Source organism: Prionailurus viverrinus, chromosome D1, assembly GCF_022837055.1.
Source record: "Prionailurus viverrinus isolate Anna chromosome D1, UM_Priviv_1.0, whole genome shotgun sequence".
NCBI lineage: Eukaryota > Metazoa > Chordata > Mammalia > Carnivora > Felidae > Prionailurus > Prionailurus viverrinus.
Genome location: NC_062570.1, coordinates 72,640,001 through 72,661,489, shown reverse-complemented (window position 1 = coordinate 72,661,489; position 21,489 = coordinate 72,640,001). Strand labels below are relative to the sequence as shown.

Genomic DNA, 21,489 nt, shown 5'->3' with positions numbered 1-21,489 from the left:
GTTTCAATTCTCTAATCACATAGTTGGTTCCTCTGGCAGCCAGCTCACATCCTAAAGCTATCTAGGGGCTCATTAACTGTCACCTCATAAACATAGACTCAGGTATGGTTGAAAGGGGCTTATTATGAATAATAGATACTCCTCTCACTCTTATCACTCAGGAAATTGCAAAGATTTTTGAAGCTCTATGCCAGGAACTGGGGATGAAGACCAAATATATATTTACTCTATCAAAATATCACCTCTTCTTTTTGCTCTTTTTTCTTCATCGTATGTTTACCTACTAATGTTCCTCAAACAGGCATGCACCTCAGGACCTTTGCATTTGTTGTTTATTCTTCTTGGAATGCTCTGCTCCTAAATGTTCTCATGGATCATATTTTCAGCTCTTGCTTAATTCAGTTCTTGCTTAATTGACATTCTTGGAGAGACCTATTGTGACTGTCTTATTTAACACTGGAACCTCTTCTACCTACTTAGCTTTATTTTTTTCTATAACATTTACTGCAGCTTAATATACTTTTTATTTTTTAATTTATTTTATTATCTGAGTTCCATGACTGGAAGGTAAATTGCGTGAAAACAAAGTATGTGTGGGTTCACTGCTTGACCCAAGGTATATAAAAAATATTTATTCCATGAATTATTGACTGAATGTAGTGAATTAGAAAGGCACACAAGAAGCCTGTGAGGGTCAGAGAAGACTGAGAAATTGGTTTTATTCTTCTGTTTTCTCACCCTGGCTTCACCAACATGCTACCGCTTCTGAATGGAAATTCTAGTTAGTTTGTGCCTCCAGACCACAAAATCTGTCAGCTCACTATGCCAGGAGGCAGATCTAAAATTTGAAACTCAGTTGCAAAACATTCCTCTTTTAAATGAACATCACAAATGCAAGACTCAAGTAGACAAGAGCATAGATAGTTTTGTTTCCATTGGAAAGGACAATAGTTCTAGAGTGTGTATTGCTTCCTAGTATGATTTTTCTTGACATGCTTTTTTCAAGATTAATGAATTTGCAATACCAAAAACTTTAATGTGCAATTTAATAATTTTGTTCTTTAATAGTAAGAGGAATTATGAAAAAGGGATTACTTAATTTTTTTCATAAATAGCAATTTAACTGAGGGAAGTTGCCAGTAAATATCTGCTTAGTGGTTTTATCATATCTCATATACAAGATTTTCTGTATTTTTCCTCAAACATACTTTATACTATGAAGCTTCAATTAAGACACCAAAATTTAAATCAGATATCAAATTTTAGTTCATATTAAATAACTACAAGGAATCTTAAAAGATCCATCCTGTTTTTTTCATTCATATTTCACAGAAATTTTAAAAAAGGGACAGTTTGTATAAAATAAATAAGAATAGCTAGACAACAAAAAGGGAACTTCTTTTGTGAATATATTATACTGTTTGTTGACCATTGACATAAATTTTTCTCATAGTCTAATTAAATCTGCTCAAATTTTTGTGATGTATCTTAGTTTTGTAAGTAGATTTTGAGACACATCAGTTATTATCAAGACAAAAAAAGCATTTACTGAACTTCTGGTATGTGTCACTTATTTTGCTAGACATTTTCACCTGTGCTTGTTTGTTTGTTTGCATTGTTAGCAATGTCTTTATTGAGATATAATTCATATATCTTAAAATTCACCCATTTAAAGAGTGCAATTCAGTAGGTTTTTAAAAAAAGTATATTCATAGAGTTGTACAATTATCACACAATCAAACTTTAGAATATTTTTATCACCCTAAAGGGAATCTCTCACCCTTTAGCAGTCACCCTCCATTTCTTTCCAAACTTTCCAGCCCTAAGCAACACCTAATCTACTTCCTATCTCTCTAGATTTGCCTGTTCTGTACATTTAATATAAGTGGAATTATATGTGTTTTTTTGTGATTAGTGTCTTTCACTGAGCACAATGTTTTCAAAGTTCAGTATTGTAGCATGTATTAATATTTAATTCCTTATTATTGGCAAATAATATTCCACTTGAAGGATATATACCCCATTTTATCCATCCATTCATCAGTTGATGGACATGGATTGCTTCCATTTATTGGCTATTGTGAATAATGCTGTAATGAACATGGTACAAGTTCTGGTGTGGATGTATGTTTTCATTCTTCTTGGGTATATGTACCGAGCTCCTTATGAGGAACTGTTTTCTAGAGCAGCGGCACCATTTTGCATTACCATCAGCAGTGTATAAGAGTTCTAACTGTTCTACATTCTTCACTCTTTTATTTAACAATAGTGAATAATATTTATTTATTAATATTTAACAATTTTTTAGCTGGATGGATATAAATTTTATTTTATATGTGAAGAAACAAAGACTCAGAAAAAGCATAAATAATCGTACAAAACCACAAATCTAATAAGTGGTAGAGCTAGTTTTTAGCTCATTTCTAATTTTAAACCTTTACCCTTCATTCATTCTAAAATTACATATTTTCCTGAAGTAGTTTTGAGGGTCATTTACATTTAGCACATATTTGTGTCTACCATGTCTTTGGAGTTGGGGAAGCAATTAACTCAATTTGCTTGTAGTCTGGTGAGATTAAGGTCTCAGAATTGTTTACAGATAGGTCAGCAATTTTAGGTCTATTTGAGGACCCAAAGAAGTTTTGTTTATGTGGCTTTTTGTCTATTGACATACTTAGTATTAGAAATTAAAAGTGAAAATAATTAAACATTTGTTAATTAATTTAAATAACAAATGTGTTGCTAAAATAGTCTTTACAAAAATACCTATAATGTCTAAAAAATAATTTAGTGTGAAGAGTGATATTATCTCACTTTTTTGCACAGTTATTTAATGTCAGGCTTAATGGGACATAGTTGAATTCTCATGTCTGCTCCTGCATTCAATCTGTTGCAATCTGTTGTTTTGGTTGAAGTATGTGAAGCACCCTGCATATATGTGTTTAGAAAATGGAGTATTTTAATAACTTTTATAGATAATTATGGATATGCTTCTTTGTAGTATAATTTAAAAGTAATATAAAGGTTAACTGCAATTTGGAATCTGAAAGATGATGAGTTCTTCACATTTTATTACATCATTTTAAATTCCATTGTTCTAACATACTTTGAATGGATCTTTTAGCAATGTATGATTTTATGACAACATGGTTTGGTCATTTGGAAAATATTGGATCACTGAGTTATATGGAACTTCTAAATGTTGATGTATTTCATGATACAATATAAAATAATCACATCCACCAATGTCACATCCATAAACAATTTGATTATTGAAAACAAATACAGTCAGTTGTTTTCCTTGAAGTCAAGAGACTCTTTTCATACCATATTTGAGAAAATATATTTTAAAATCCAAGGTATGGAAGCAACCCAAGTGTCTATCCATACATAAATGGATTAAGAAGATGTGGTATATATACAATGGAATATCACTCAGCCATGAAGAAGAATGAAATCTTGCCATTTACAAAAATATGGATACATCTAGATGGTATAATGCTAAGTGAAATAAGTCAGTCAGAGAACAGCAGATACCACATTATTTCACTCACATGTGGAATTTAAGAAACAAAACAAATGAACAAATTAAAAAGGAGAAAAAAAAAGAGTCTTAACTATACAGAACAAACTGGTGGTTCCTAGAAGGGAGGTGTTAGGTGGATTGGCGAAATAGGTGATAGGGATTAAAGAGTACGCTTATCATGATGAGCACTGCTTAATGTGTAGAATTGTTGAATCATTATATTGTATACCTGAAACTAATATAACACTATATGTTAGCTATACTTGAATTAAAAAAAAATTAAGTTTGAATGCTATTCTTTTCCTGTCCATTATTCTTTCAAGTAGAAATGGCATTCTCTGGAAAAAAGCTATTAGTTTGGATCTCGAAGAATCACACAAATGCTTTTCCTCAGGAAAACTATTGTTATTTTGGTATGTAGCAGAAATACTTTATATGTAATTAAAGTATACTCTAAGTTGAGATTTAAGAAGATTAATATATTATTTTTACTGTTTCATCAAGAATTTTTAAGTGAAACTGACATTTAAAAAATACCTGGTTACAAAGACTTCAGTGACCACTAACTAGTACAATTCAGTGCTGCTGGCTTGATTTCTGATAAGGCATAGTAATTTTAGATAAGCCACCAGTAATTTTACTTATTATTGGTTTTACACCATTAGGGCAAATGTCAATGCAGTGAAAAAGACAAAAATGATCATAGTAATATTCTAAACATTTTATGGATATAGCATTCATATAAAAGTGGACCCAGATGATGTCCAAAATGCTTTTTGAGAAGTATGAGTCAAGTGATAGGTGTAAATATAATGGTAGTGTGGGGAATAAATATTCTCTTTCAAGAAAGTTAAATGTTTATTATTTTTTAAATCTTTGATTATTATTCAGTAATACAAAAGTATTTAAAACATTAATTTACAAGGAAACAAATTTCTTTAAGTATCTTCTCACCTCAAATTCTATTCCCTTAATTTTCTTTAAGTGACCTTCAATAGAAATTATTTTTATATTGGGAAAAAATAACTTCTAAACAATTGCCCTTGAGTGAGAGATATTTTATTCTTTTTTTAATACATGATTTTATTTAGTCTGTCCATTAAAAATGAATATTTGAGAACATTTAATGATATTAATGGATTTCAAATTAAGAGTTCAACTTAATATTTTTACATTTCAATGTCAGGTATTAATAACAGAGATAGTCAAAATAATTATGGCCAAAATTATTATGTCAAAAACTTATAATAAATGCTTGGTGTTAGTCTACACACATTCAGTTTTTGGTGTAAAGTTTTTTGGCTTCGAAAAAGAACATTTGGTTTGCTTCACTAATGGGAAAATCTCTTAATGCTGGGATGTCATCTTCTTGGTATTTCTTTTGCTGTTGATTTTTAGCATAGTTGTCCATAACTGTATGAATGGAAATGAGTGGAGATGTACTCATCATGTTTATTCCAAATGATAGTACATAACCAATAACTGTAGTAGTGAAGTGGTAGGCAGGCAGTGCAACTGTCCAATATTTTTGAGGCCAATAGGTTTAGTCTACGGAGTTTAGTCAAGATTCAAGAACAAAAGCCCCTTCAAGACATAGTATGTAGCCAAATTGGGACTTACAAACAAAGCCATAAATTGTGGCAATGGCGATGGTGAATTTTCCACCATTTTCCCTTTGGCTTTAGACAATCCTGACACACTACAGCCAAGATGCTTGGGGAATAGGGCCTTCCGTCCCCCCTCCATGGGTGTATGGGAGTGTGGGTGTTGAGATGTTGTATTCTTAATAATTCTCAAGAATTGTATACTATCACTTATAAATGTACATTATTGCACAATATAATATAGAAATAATATAAAGTATAACATAAAATTCTCTCTCTGTTCCACCCCTGTCAGCCTATTTTTAAAATAGCATTTTTAAAATAAAAATGTGTTATGCAACTTGCTTTTTTAAAAACTTAATATAGATTTATCTCATTCTTGAGGATAAAATTTTTGTGGATATCTTGTGGATATCTTGAGGATAAAATTTAAAAGAGTACATTGAAGATACTCAGTAAATATTTGTTAAATGAATGAATGAATTCTTTACATTATCTTAAGAGCTGCCTGCATAATATACCCAGATCAATGAAGAATAATTTGTTTATCCATTCCTCTTTTGATAAACATCCACTTATTCCTGGCTTTCAGTTTTAAAGTAACACTACAGAAGAGAAAAAGGGTGGAAGAATGCTTCAGGCAATATGAATAGCATGGATGATGAGACCTAGAAATGTGAGAGAGAAATTACTTTTCTGGGGTATTTCATGTTTTTAGTGAAAGTAGTGTGCATGTGTGTGTGCATTTGTGGTTGAGGGGGGCAGGTGTTAAAGCTGGACAGGAAAAGTGAAAGATAGGATGAGATGGGCAAGCAAGTGCAAAATCATAAAGGGGGGTATGTAGCCATTTAAGAAAAAGTCTGGGGGCACCTGAGTGGCTCAGTTGATTAAGTGTCCAACTCTTGATTTTGGCTCAGGTCATGATCTCATGGTTATGGGATCAAGCCCCACGTTGGGCTCTGAATTGAGTGTGGAGCCTGCTTGGGATTCTCTCTCTCGTCTCACTCTGCCCCTCCTCTGCTCACGGACACCCTTTTTCTCTCTGTCTCTCAAAATAAATAAACGTTAAAAAAATTAAATAGTCTGGACTTCATTAGTGGAGAACCATTGAAGAGTTTAATTGGGTGAGTGACAGGCTCAGGCCTGGATTTACAACTTCCATCCTCATCTGTGCAGATGTTGGAATAAAGTGATATTTTGTAGTCAGTGACAGTTGTCTTATTTTAGAACTTTATTAAAAGTTCTAATTTGAAAAGCTGTATCATAATCCTGTATCATGTAACTTATGTTCACTGTTAGGATAGATTCTAAAATGGATTTTTAATATAGCCATTATATGACTATCAGCAAATATTTATTGAATGTTTACTATGTGCAGCACTGTTCTAAGTGCTTCACTTGTATTAATTTGTATTAACTTGTTTGATCTATACAATACTGAATTTTATCAGAGAGATCAATAAGATCGCAGTTATAGCCTCAAGAAATAGTGGAACTGAAATTTAAAAGTAGGCAATCTGGCTCCAGAGTCCATGCTGTTAAACATTTCACCCTACAGCTTCCTAAATCAGATTATTCCTATAATATGTAAACAAAACCCAGTGGACTTACATATGAAACTGTAAGTCAAAAAATCCAGTTACATTTGTTCATATACAGAGTGACATAAGTTCAACTTATATGTTCTGCTTTTATTCCATTTTTTTCTTCCGTAAACACAAAGAAGCAAAAATATATTTTGCGAATTAGTTTGCTGATGTTAATTATAGTGTCACATTATAAAAGAAAACAGTTTTTAAATTTGGTGAAGTTCCTCTAACTGAAAAAAAATCACATCTGAAAAATTAATGCTGGATATCAATTAATCCAGCATTAATTGATATACCCATTAGATATATATGGGTATATATGTATTGTTGGGTATATATGTATTGTTGATCAAAAAGAAGAGGCTGTAAAGCAACCAGAGAGTTTATTTGGGGTCTTAGGGATTGCAACCTGGGAGACACAGAATCCACAGAAATCGAAAGTGTGCTCCAAGTTAGGAACGGGAATGCAGGCTTACAATGGCAAAAGACATAAGGTTGTGTAACTTGTTTTGAAAGAATTATGATTGGCACTGGCAGAGTTTAAACTGACTACCTAATACACAATTGGTTATTTAGCTAATAGGCTTTACATCATTTCTATTTCAGTTCAAATTAGAAGGATGTGTTCAAGGAGGTGGTGGAGTTGCAACTGACAAATTGCAGTTGACAAAAGTAAAAAATTCATGGTGTTCTGACAGCTGAAGCAGGAGACACGCATAGGTCCTCGTTGTCCTTTTGACACTATTTTGAAGGACTCTCCTAGCAGTGGTTATTTCATTTTGAATCTTCTTTCACATGTATATGTATATGATATGTTTATATTTATAGTTCTTGGTCACATAAATTGCTTTTTCTCGTGCTACCAAGATACTAATGATCTTTACAGATACAGGCAAGATTGAATGATTTTCATAAAAAAACTAAAATTGCAGAGAGCGTCTATACTCACAGAATATTTCTAGATTATAGCCTATAACGTAGCCGATAGGACTGGAATCCTTAACAGATTATCTAGTCAAACACCCTCATTTTACAGGTGGGGAAATGGAGGCTCAAAAAGCTACTTGTACAAAGTGGCAGAAGTAAAACGAGAACCCAGATATCAGGATTTATGTTCCAGTTACTTAACACTATACAACTTGATAATCAAATATTTTTATATGCTCTGTTAACTCTTATTACACAGCTTGAAAATTGTAAGATGAACATCATACTGTTTTTGAGTTTTTTTTTTCTATTTCTGCCATTCTCTATGTACTAGCCAACAAGAAACTTGTGAAATATATACTGATGTGATTTATCTGACCTCAGCTTGAGTTTTATCTGTTCAATCTTTATCAGTTTCTGCATTTCTTTTATCCTACATTCCCAAAATGCCACTGATTTTTTAAAATCACTTTTCTGAAAAAGAGAGAGAGAGAGGCAAGCCAAGAAACAGACTCTTAACTATAGAGAACAAAGTGTACCAGAGGGGAGGTGGGGTGGCGGATGGTGAAACAGGTGATGAGCATTAAGGAAGTGCACTTGTTGTGATGAGCCCGCTGATGTTATGAAAGTGCTGAATCACTATGTTGTACACCTGAAATTAATATTACACTGTATGTTAACAAGTTGGAATTTAAATAAAAACTAAACAAAAAAAAAGACACGTGTGGATTTTCAACTGTACAGGAGGTCAGCACCTTTAACCTGTGTTGTTCACAGGACATCTGTAGTATATGATCATACTGAAGAAAAACATTTGCCAGTTAAAAACAGACTCAAGTTAGATTGCCCCTTTTCAAATCTTTTTGTTCTGCTTATTTTTTTCACAGTGTTATGCTCCTTTTTTTTCCCACTTGACATTATCACACAGGCATTTTTTTTCAGTTTTAAAAGGCTTTTCCTAAAAATAGTTAAAAATCTGACTTGCCTCTGTGTAATCAGCACCTGAATACAGATAGCCCTGTTCACTTCATCGCTTCACTACAATTGGACTTTCCATTTGTTATTAAGTTTTTCACTGTCATCAGTATTGTTTCAGTGAATATCTTTTTTAAAATATTTATTTTTGAAAGACAGAGCACGAGCAGGAGAGGGACAGAGAGAGAGGGAGAGAGAATCAGAAGCAGGGTCAGTGCTGTCATTGGAGAGGCCGATGTGGGAATCAAATTCAACAACCTTGAGATCATGACCTGAGCTGAGATCAAGAATTGGACGCTTAACTGACTGAGCCACCCAGGGCCCCTCAGTGAATATCTTTCAACACATAGAATTTTATCCTTAAGAATGTAATCTCAACTAGAGAAAATCTTGTTAGAAATGAAAAAATAAATAAAATCACTTTTTGTTATGATGCCTTGTTTCCTGAGGAACTTAAGACCAATGTTCTTTATATAGTTCTTGCTCTTATTTAAAGGAAATTAGGATCTGGAGAACCCCTCAGGCACTCAGGTTTTTTAATACAAGAGCCAATGAAAACCAAAGATTCTTGTGGCCCATAATATTCCAGTTGTTAAATTTGATCAGTGGTGGGCACTGAAATCTTTCCAAGTCTATATGTAACTGTTTACCTATGAAACATCCTGATTTTCTATTTCTTAAAAAGTATCATTTAAACTCTGATTAATCTCTGTAACCCAGCACATATGAAAACTTCCATGCTGAGGCTTCAGAGTGAAAATGTTAGTATCTTTGGACAAGTTGTACTTTTGAAAATATTTCCCTATTGATTGCTTCTGTCATTGACTAGCATTCCATTGTTAGATTACATGATAAGCTTGAGGAAGTCTAAATAAGAATCAATATTGCTTTTTAAATGGATAGAGGAAAATGATTACCAAAATCAACTATCTTGCAAAAATGATTTTTTTTAAGTTTATTTATTTATCTTGAGGGAGAGGAAGGGAGGGAGAGAGGGGGAGTGTGTGTGCAAGGGAGGGACAGAGAGAGAGGGAAAGAGTAAATCCCAAACAGGCTCTGTGTTGTCAGCATGAAGCCTGACTCAGGGCTTGTTCTCAGGAGCAGTGAAATCATGACCTGAGCTGAGGTCAAGAGTTGAGCACTTAACCAGCTGAGCCACCCAGGTGCCCCACAATGATTTAAAGTGGATTATTTCACTTGAGTTTTTCAGAGGTGGCATGTTACAGTGAAAGGATCAGGACTTCTATGTTCTAGTCCTAACTCAAATTACCTTTATGACATCAGGCATATCACTTTCCCTTCTGGCTTTCAGCTTCCTGATTTGTAAAATTTGGGAGTTGAATGACTTCTTTGATTCTTTACAATATTGATTTTCTGAGTCTATGATCATTTAAATAAGTATACTTTAAAAAGACACTTCAAGTTATTTTTTTAAGATAATTTTTTGAAAAATCACCTTTACATGTAGATTAATGGTGGTAAAACCAGTGATGGAAAATATGGGAACAAACAATTTGTGATAGGGAAAAATGTGAGGTATTTTTCTTTCTTTTATAATGTTCCCTTTCCCCCCCTAAAAGTCTCAGATAGGCAGTGAGCTTTGTAACAACTGTTTGCTTATGTTCAAATTGGGAAGTACATTTGGAGCTATATACACATACCAGACATGCGTGCACACACACACACACACACACACGCGCGCGCACACACACACACATATGCACTCTCTCCCTTCTTCCAGTTCTGTTCTTAGGTGTATGGGGTCAACCTGGGACTTCAGTCTGGGGAAAATAAGCACAATGTTACTCGAATGCTAATAAGAACTGTAAAACTTCAAGATAAGAAAATGTATTCTTGAATATCAGTCTAAAAGAATTGGCTGTTTTTGAAGTGGAAAGATAAATAGGTTTGAATTTAGGTTTTAAGATCTGGCTGTGTGATTTTAAGTAAATCTTGTGTCCTCTCTGTCTTTTCTTCCTTTGCAAATTGGTGATGACAATAATAATAGCTGCCTTACTAGGTGGTTTTAAGGCTCCATGTATATGAAAGCATTTTCTAGTACCTTTTTAGTTGTTTTGAATTTTGGTTAATTTTTTCATTTAAATTCAAGTTAGTTAACATACAGTAAGTATAGTATTGGTTTCAGGAGTAGAACCCAGTTATTCTTCACTTACATATAACACCCAGTGCTCATGCTCATCACCCATTCAGCCCATTCCCCCACCCACTTCTGCTTCAGCAACCCTCACTTTGTTCTCTGTATTTGAGTCTCTTATGGTTATAGTTGTTTTGATTTTTATTATGTCTAGCCTATTTGCATGTACAGATTAGTGGAAACAATGTTATCATTCATGTATACTTACCTTATACAAATGAAATATTTAATAATGTTCTATATCCATTTTGATATAAGGCCATTTTTATGGTAGACTTTTATCACTTTAGTAACTCAAATAGAAGGTTAAAATGAGTAGCCTATTACTGAATAATTACTGTATATTTTTATCTTCGTAGAGTTACTAACCTGGTAGAATTTCTACCATGTTTTTTATTTTACAATGATAATGAAATGAACCATAGTAATAATAATATTACCTCACCCTTGCTGATGATCTCAGTCTTGTATTTCTTGGGTTGCCAGAGTAAACTGTTATTGGCTCTTTCCAAATGGCCTTAACTGCTGTTGATTATTCAGTTCATTTGACCAAATGGAGGGAACAAAAGAGTATATATAGTCAACTCTTGATTACCTGTGTTCTCAGTTGCACAGATAATTCCAAACAGCAACTACTTCAGATGTTTATATTTAGCTCATGAATGGATTTAAGAGCTTACATTTAAATATAACCATGTCTGATAATCTGGGAATTCACTTGTCTTTGGCTTGTTGCAATGATAATTAAAACTTGGAAGTGTTTTCCCTAACTCTAAAATATTTTTTATTGCCTAGAATACATTGGCCCCCAACTCTAACTTGTGGATCTTCTTGGGAGAGTCTTGTTTATTTGTTTCCTTTCTCTCCTTTTTTTTGCTCCTTTTTTTCCCTTTCTGTTCTGAGTAGGTGAATCCACTCTCTGCTTAAAGTTGGAAAACTAAATTTTTATACATTTGTAAATAGTTATTGTTTAACTGAATTTGGTTCCAAATTCACACCAAATTATTTAGTTCTATTGACATTGTAGTGATTTAACACTTGCCTTTGGATTTACGCAGTTTTGAAATATCTTAATTGATGTTCACTTTAGTATTTTAGATTTTTTTCCTTAAAAAAAAAAAGATTTTCTGCTGCCTCTGATAGAACTTTTACAACTATGAACTAACACTGTTACAACGTAACTCCGGTATCCCTACAAAACAGTGCCTGAAAAATTCCAGAAATGGCAGAGTCCTTTTTCCCAAATCACATTTAGTAGATTTTCCTGTATTTTGGTGTTTGTTTGCTTTCCCAGTGCCTTTTAAATCTTCACTTGGTTTAGATCCTTCAGTTGTTAAAAAATTATTGATGGTCTTTATAATAATCTACACTTTATAAAATACATTTATTTATGGGATCCGGGTAGGAATTGTATTTAATTTAATTGTACTTAATTTCAATTCCACTATACTTGGTAATATCTGGTTAGAACTGCCTGTGTGTAAGCTTGAAAGTTAGTTTAGGACTCAATTGTAGCTCAGTTCTGGAGGTATGAGGGGTTTCTTTTAATTCTCCTATTAATATAATTTGGGAATTACTTATTTTTCTATTTTGGGAAGAAGTTTGGTAAACAATGTTGTGTTGATTTCCTAGAAACTTAAGTATAAACTCTCTGGAATAATTGTAGGCATGTAGATTTTTTGTAGGACTGAGGGAAATACTTTTCTCATAGAATTTACTCAAAGGCCTTTGACTCTATGGTTTTTGTTGACTATAAGTCTGGTATAAATTTCCAAAAGTTTGGTTGACTTTTCAACTTACAATAAACCAGGGAAGTTTTGGTTTACTGTTTATATTCTAGATAGGACTTTCCTTTTTTTCCTTTACAATAATTTTCATTACTTCTTCATTAGATATATAACCCAAGGCCTCAGAATCTTCAGAAGCAAATGCAGGTTTTTCATTGATGTATGTGTTGGTATATTTATCATATGAAACAAGAACTTGTGCTTAATATCAAAATTGAAATTTTAAATGACATATTGGTATAAGATTTAGACAAATATTCGTATCATTTTCAGATGGACATTTTTGTGTTGTTTGGCTTATTACTAAGTAAAATTATAAGCTTGTCTCTTCTAAAATGAGAAAAATTAGCATGACCTTATATCTCCTTAATTGGGAATTACATTTCATGGAAAATTGATTGACTATTTCTATGAATGCTATATTAAAAACTTCTCTTCAGAATACTTGGCAAATAAAGAGCATTTGTACCAGCTTTATGAAACTAAGGTTATATTGTTAGGTTTACTCTAGATTATGGGTCTATTATATCTATATTTGTTTATTTTGAATTTCTACATATGTTCAATAGTGAATTGAGCCTAATTATTCTATAGAATTTCATCATCCATATTTCAGGCTTACCAAAAACATAAAATTCATATAGAATTTTTACAAAATTTAGCAACTTTAGGGTTCTGTTTAGGTAGCATTATTTAGAAACTGACATTAAGTGAGAATAAGTTATGACTATATTTGATTGCCTGGTTTACACCTGTGTTCTTGATGTACTATTTCACAGTGCCTCCATTCATTTAATAAATGTCTTAATTTGGATGACAAATTATCTGAATTAATTCACATAATTTCTTTCAACAAGTATTTGTTAAAGATCTACTATGTGTCTGGACCTGTTTTAGGTACTGGGGAAATAGCTAATAGTAGACAAATTAAAAGACAAATGACATCAAGTAAATGTCATTTGGTAATCAGGTAAATTGTCTTTGTCATGGAACACAACAAAAATGAAATATGTCATTCTTGCACAATAATTGAGTACTGCTGGAATCACAGCACATTAAAAAGACAGAAGGACAATGAAATATCACCTCACACCTGTCAGAATGACTAAAATCAACAGCACAAAAAAAAACAGGTGTTGGCAAGGATGTGGAGAAAGGGGAACCCTCTTGCACTACTGGTGGGAATGCAGACTGGTGCAGCCACTCTGGAAAACACTATAGAGGTTCCTCAAAGAGTTAAAAATGGAGCTACCCTATGACCCAGCAATTCCACTACTAGGTATTTACCCAAAGAATAAAAAATACCAATTCAAGGGGATACATGCACCCCAGTGTTTATAGCAGTATTATCCACAAAAACCAAATTATGGAAACAGACTAAGTGACCATTGAGTGATGAATGGACAAAGAAGATGTAGTATATATATGCAATGGAATATTACTCAGCCATAATAAAGAAGGAAATCTTGCTATTTGTAATGACATGGATAGACCTGGAGAATATTATGCTAAGTGAAATAAGTTAGTCAGAGTAAGATAAATACCATATGATTTCACTCATATGTGGAATTTAAGAAATAAAACAAATGAGTAAAGCGGGGGACAAAGCACGTGAGAGGCAAACCATGAAATAGACTCTTAACTATAGAGAACAAACAGAAGGTTACCAAAAGGGGGGGGGGCGGTGAAATAGGTGATGGAAATTAAAGTGTGATGAGCACCGGGTGTTGTATGGAAGTGTTGAATCACTATATTGTATATCTGAAACTAATATTACACTATATGTTAGCTAACTGGAATTTGAATGAAAACTTTAAAAAGAAAAATAATTAGGTCAGAAGCAAAAAAATAACAGAAAGGACCTATCAACATTTTTAGAGAGGTTAAGAGATATACTATAGATGTGTCAAATAGGATGGTAAGAATGCATTATTTTTAAAAAGTCAGTGAGTAGTTAAATTTTTTCAACTTTGTTTTAAACTGGTAAGTGTAGAAGAGACAAGCTGGAAATACTCATTTAACTTAATTATAATTGTTTTTTTTAATTTTTTTAAATGTTTATTTATTTTTGAGAGAGAGAGAGAGAGAGAGAGAGAGAGGCAGGGTGCGAATGGTGGAGGGGGCAGAGAGAGAGGGAGACACAGAATCCAAAGCAGGCTCCAGGCTCCGAGCTGTAAGCACAGAGCCCAACGTGGGACTGGGAGTCATGAACTGTGAGACCATGACCTGAGCCGAAGTTGGACGCTTAACCAATTGAGCCACCCAGGCGCCCCAGTTATAATTGTTTTTGACAAGGAGAGCAGAAATCTCAAATGAGGTTGCTTGTCACTTGTTAAAGCTTATTAGTACACCTGTTATTAAAGAAACTATAGAGAGTGTATCAGCTGAACAAAATCTTGGCTAGTGGAGGTATGCAAAACGTAGCATTAGCAAGCTGCATAGGAGGCATAGAATTTAAAATGTTGCGAGACACTGACGTGGATCATAGATAGTAAAATAGGCAGGGTCACCTTCCCAATTTTTGCGTTCAATCAAAGAATGTATTTTGTATTAAAAAAGAATACTTTCTTAAAACGTTCCCCTAAAAAAGCTTTGGTGGCATAAGAACAGCTGAATGGGTTGGCCAATCAACTGTATGTAACTTTTTTTGTAGTTCTTTCTTTCAGCTATTAAAAATTAGAGGGGTACCTAGGTGGCTCAGTCAGTGGTTGTATTGGTTTCTGCTCAGGTCATGATCTCACAGTTTTTGGGATTGAGCCCGGCAGAGAACCCTGCATCGGGCTCCCCACTGACAGCACAAAGCCCAGTTGGGATTCTCGCTCTCCCTCTCTATCTGTCCCTCCCTTTCCTTCTCCTCTCCCTCTCTCTCAAAATAAGTAAATAAACTTTAATAAAAAAGAATTAGAAACTGTTTTCTGATTACAGTATCTTGCTATATAATTCAGTTTTATTGCAGAAAGGTGATGCTAGAAAGGGTTAATACAATAATATAAGTCCCTTTGAAATGTTTTTTGTATAATTACTTATCCACATAATTTATGTAGTCTTTCAGTTGATTCTACCTTCTAAATTGTATTTGGTGTTCAGAGAAGTGTTTAAATTTTTTTTTCATACAGTTAAAAATTTAATTTCTGGGGCGCCTGGGTGGCTCAGTCGGTTAAGCGTCCAACTTCAGCTCAGGTCACGATCTCACGGTCCGTGAGTTCGAGCCCCACGTCGGGCTCTGGGCTGATGGCTCAGAGCCTGGAGCCTGCTTCCGATTCTGTGTCTCCCTCTCTCTCTGCCCCTCCCCCGTTCATGCTCTGTCTCTCTCTGTCTCAAAAATAAATAAACGTTAAAAAAATTTTTTTTTAAAAAATTTAATTTCTGGGTATAACATCTTCTGAGTAGAGAATTTTCCAATCTGTTTATGTAGACTCAGTCCTCTTAGTCATTAGATTTTATTAATTATTTACAAAATTTTAAATAATATTAAATTATAATTTTCCTAAATATAAATTAGTTTGCCTTTTAATACCATTAAATCTATCAACAAAGTGTTTAACTTTTAAAAAAATGCAAAAAAAGGACTTCATGAAGACTGTGTGAGGTCATTGTCTTCAACTAGTTGTCATTTTTTCCCCCTAGAAACATTTGTGTTTTACTGGAAAAAGCCTGGGCTTGGGGATCAGATCTTCTGGCTTAGAATCATGGCTCTATTGATTACAAGCCAATATCACTCTTAAATGCAACTGTTGTTGCAATCATCTTCTTGTTGCCTTTTCAGATTTTTATCTCTTCAAAAGGTGGCGTCTGGCACTACTGAGGTTATTTTTCAGCACTACCGCATTGACTGTGGCATTCTATTCCCTATAAGGCTCAGATAATAATACATGTTTTTTTCTTCTTCTCTGGATCACATGGCCAACTTTTGCCTTCAAGTTAAAAAAATTAAAAATCCTTATTTATTCGCGTGACAATGGTAAAACCATAAATTTTAAAGTTGCATTAGAAAATGATTTTTATAAACTTGTTTTAAAATTCCATTTGTAACCTGCAAGTATTATATGAAGTGATCCTGACTCTTTTAAAATCTTGAATCATGCTTTTCTATGCATTTGTAAGAGAACGTCCCAGTATGAAAATAGGACATCCTATTTGTGACTAAACTGATCTTTGTTTATAGGCTGAACAAACATACATTGACTTTTAATGTAATTGTGAAAAGAAAAAGGCCTTGAAAATGTTTAGAAATATTTTGTTCATGTTTCCTTTAGCATGTTAAAAATCATCTGTGATGGGATATCCTTAACCACTTCTGGACTGAGGTTTTGTCTGTCTTTCTTTCTTTCTTTCTTTCTTTCTTTCTTTCTTTCTTTCTTTCTTTCTTTCTTTTGTATTCCTTAATATTTATGCCCTGAATATTATGGATTTTACATGGGAAACATTAGATAACATTCAAAAAACTCTCTAAATGTAATGTGTTGGTTTTTAAAAAAATTTTTTTAAACATTTATTTATTATTGAAAGACAGAGAAAGAGCGTGAACAGGGGAAGGGCAGAGAGAGAGGGAGACACAGAATCCAAAGCAGGCTCCGAGCTGTCAGCACAGAACCCGACACGGGGCTCAAACTCACAAACTGTGAGATCATGACCTGAGCCGAAGTCAGATGCTTAACTGACTGAGCCACCCAGATGCCCTGTAATGTATTTTTATAATAAGATGATGATAGCACCTATTGAACCCAGAAATCAATGTTGAAGTCAAAATAGTGAACAAAAAGAACTTGCTACTTATCCAACTGTATTCAGCTATTAAAGCACAATCAAAGACACAGCAAATTCAAAATCAATATGAAATTTCCATTTCCCCTTTACGAACTCATAATTCAAGTTTGTAATGGTGGAATCTGTATTACTGGCCTGCTCTCTGATCAGATACTCAGTACAGTGATTTGGGAATCTATTTGTGATTCTGTAAAAACTCAAATAAGCAATCTCCTTTAGTTGTTGTTCAGTTTTGTTTTAATTTAAAGTTTTTAGCATACCTTCTGATTTCAAAGTCTTAGCACTAACAACAGCTAGGTCCACGGGGATGTCCTGATGCCTATGGACAAAACAGGAGGAAAAAAAATGGCATGGACTGGGCTATCTAGATTGCTGATCAAGTAATTAGGGGCACACCTAACTAGGTGGGGGATTTGAGAAGGAGTCTAAAAGGCCACTAAGAGCCAGAGAACTAGCCAAATCAATCTGTTGGGGAAAACTAAAATTCCAATATTTGAGAGTTCAGGGACACTTACTAGGTCTGATTGCATTCGTTCAAACATAGGAATACAGGTGGGGAGTCCTCAGCACCAGGAGTTTAGAATTTGGAGAAATAAGATTAGATGGAGAAAAAGAGAGAGTATGGGAGTGAGAGATTGGATTGGTAATGAAAAGCAACTACAAACAATGGTAGATATGTGTGTCTTGTGCTGAAAGGTCAACAGAGCTAAGTGCTAGTGGGTTGAGCTATCTTAAAGAACAAAAGGTGTCAGGGGCACCTAGGTGGCTCAGTCAGTTGAGCATCCGGTCCGTGGGTTCAGGTCCCATGTCGGGCTCTGTGCTTACAGCTCAAATCCTGGAGCCTGTTCGGATTCTGTGTCTCCCTCTCTCTCTGCCCCTCTTCAGCTTGCTCTCTCTCAAAAATAAGTAAACTTTAAAAAAAACAAAAACAAAAAACAAAACAAAACAAAACAAAAAAACCAAAAGGTGTCATATATCCTTCCCTAGGTAAATTCTTTCATTTTAGTAAGGACCTCAGGAAACATTGTATTAAACACACACACACACACACACACACACACACACACATACACACAACCTAAAAAACAAACCTCCGATAGAATTTCAGCTACATTGTCGGGGTGAAGTTGTTTTTAGAAGGTGGATCATTTAGGAGTACTATTCTCCATTCATCATAGGGTTAAGAGGGCAGACTTTGTAGCCAAACTGCCTGATTTTGAATCTTAGACACATAACTTAATAGCTTAGGACTTGGGCAAATTGCTTGACCTTTTTATGCCTCGGTTTCCTTATCTTTAACATGTGGATAACACTATGACCCACTGCATAGGATTGTTGTGAGGAACAAACAAATAAATACATAGAAATCTCTTCCTAAGCAATTGCTTAAAAAGCAATTGCTATATAAGTTTAAGCAATCATTATTATTGTACAATCACGCATATTGGGCTAGGGAAAGGATTCCCTTGATTTACACTAGGCAAGTTGTAAATACCGGAAACGGGCAAGGATATGATGTGTTTGTACAAGCAACTGTTCTAAGCCTTAGTTGTATCAGAGAGGTTCCTCAGTCCTTACTAGGAAAACTTCCCACAGTTCTCCAGGTAACTTCATCTTGGCTAGCACCTGACCATCTCAGCCAGCAGCCACAGTGCACCCTAAGACAGCAGCACACTTGATGTGTGCAAATATTTGAGTGTATTTCTCAGTCTTTCATCAGTGTTGTAAATTTTGTATCTGGAATGTTTGGGAATGCCATGGTCTACAAAATCTTTGTATTTGGATTTGGAACCAGGAGGCCATATGCTTGTTGAGGAGAGAGGGTTTGGAGAATAAAACATAGCAGGGGATCTTGACTGCCAGGCAGGGTGCTAATTTCCTGAGTAACTCCAAGCATATCACTTAAATCAAGATCTATTTTTACATCTGTAAGTTGTCAAATTTCAATTTACTCACCTCTTTGGTTTTCTAATTGCCTAGCCTAGCTTTTAAAATTATTTTGTAAATAAAGCCTTACTGAGAATTTGAGCATTTCTCAGTCTTACGTGGCATTAAAATTCTAGGTCCCTTAGAGCATTACTCCTGACTTTTAGAAATTCCCCACGATGTATTCTAACTCTGATGTAAGGGAAGATACCTCTTCTTTCACCTCCAGACTTCCTTGGATTAGGAATCAGAAGGCCTGAATTCATATCCAATCAAATGATCTCTGGTCAAGTTTCTTTACTTTTTGAAAGCTTGGGGTTTTGTCTGTGAGATGAAAGTAACAATGCGACATTTGGGATGAGGATTAAATAAGGTAACACATAAAATCTCTTAAGACAATACTTTGCTAAACAAGGCCTTTTTTTCTTAATCTTTCCTTTTCTGCCTCCTAATTCTGATGGAACTTCTTGAGAAAGAGCCAATTCTATATTCAGCACTATTGAAAAAATTCTTTTATTGTTTTTCTTCCCTAAAGGACCAAAGAATTCCATGTTTCTGAAAGGCCAGATATTACAATTTTTATGTGCGAATTATGGAGATGTAGCCATTGACCAGTTATCATCCATAGAGAACAGTGATGTAAAGGCAGCCTGTCTTCTGCTGAAGGAGGGATGTTTCAGGATACCTTCATTTCCGGATCCCAAAAGGATGAGCTAATAAAGCACAACGGGCTGAAGGCCCAGCTGTGAGGTTAGGAGCCTAGATGGCAGGATTCCATGGATTGTTCTTGCTCTTTTGGGATCTGCAACATGAATAGACCTCAGTTGATCCAGGAATAGACTTCCTTTTGCAGCTAGAGAGAGAGGAAGCTGAAGGAGAGGTGAGTGTGCCTGGAATAGACAGGGGAGTTTGATCTTAATTTAGGGAGTTCCTGGGTATTCTTGTCTTGTTTGTACACAGTAGATTTTAATAACATTTTAAATGAGAGTTGTTTACATTTTAGGAGGGAAATTCTCATACATTTGGTGGGAAAAAAAACAAAAACCAAAGACAGTCTGTACCTCACTCAGTCCATGAGCCACATTTCCTGTGTAGTGGTCCCTAAGTGATTCCTAGGAGCACAATCACTGCATTTATTAAACTTTTATTTACTAAGAAATGGACAGTAGCATATGGGAGCAATGACAATAGCTGACTGATGAGAAAACAAAGAAATTCCAGTATTTTGCTGTTTTGAAAAAAGTCATTCAGAATTTAGTCATATTGGTTCAGCTGTTGTAACCAAAGACTGATAAGATAATAGAGGTCTTTGTGGTGGTTTTGTACTGAAATCCTTTATCTTTATGATGCACTGGGGCCCTTTAGAGTGGAAAGCTTTTCAAACTGCTGTTGGATTCAGAACTCAAATTAGCTGCTGGTACACTGGGACAGGGGTTCCTTTCTCAGGCAGTCACCACAAAGTAACTTTTATCAGGGGACCTTCTGATAGATTGTTAGTTTCTTTAGCTTACCCTATTTATTTTTTGTTGACTTTTTGCTGCCCTATTTTGTGACATTTAAAAGAAGGCTATATCAAAAAAGGCCAATGCTAAATGATGGACTGTGCTTGTGAAGTGGGGACATCACAGCCCATCTGATGTGTGAGGAGTCTGCAGCATGAGCACAGCAGTTTAACCAGGTTACCTGTGGGCAGAAAAGATCAAATGCAGCTTTCTTTTATGACCAGCATTGTATTTTGGCTTTCTTCTCAAACAATGTCCATTTGAAAAAAAAAATTAGAACTAACCAGGGAATTCACTCTTAAGAGCTTTTCTTTTCAACTTAATTTAAAATCTTTCTGGATTGTTGGCTGAGTTCTTTGGTTGACGCTTCTTTGAAATTACTGCTAAGTGCTTTAATCTTTCTAGGATTGATGTGGAGAAGTGTGTCGCCATCAGAACTCCACTCCAGTGTCACTGCCTTCCCTCCCCATCATTCTGAACACACATACTTGTAGTTCACCAGGTTTCTTGTAATTTCATTGTTAAGTCTTATTAAGCTTATTATAGTAATGTGTGATTCAATGACTGAGCACGTTTAGGTGGAAGTCTTGTTTTAAATTCCCTGAGACATATTTCTAGATAATGCCATTTGTTGATGTGCGTTTTATTTGGCTTGGTACACATTATGTTTTAACACCATTTCCCTTCATTTCATAAGAGTGAAGAGATAAAAACTATGCAGAGAAACTCAC

The 21,489-nt window shown here is 34.5% G+C and overlaps 1 protein-coding gene and 1 pseudogene across 17 annotated transcripts in view; one reads left to right on the top strand and one right to left on the bottom strand.

The window, feature by feature from the left end:
* Positions 1-21,489, top strand: part of SOX6 (SRY-box transcription factor 6) — a 614,016-nt gene that overhangs the window by 380,239 nt on the left and 212,288 nt on the right. The window lies entirely within an intron of this gene.
* On the bottom strand, positions 4,803-5,194 carry LOC125176119 (phosphatidylinositol N-acetylglucosaminyltransferase subunit P-like; annotated as a pseudogene).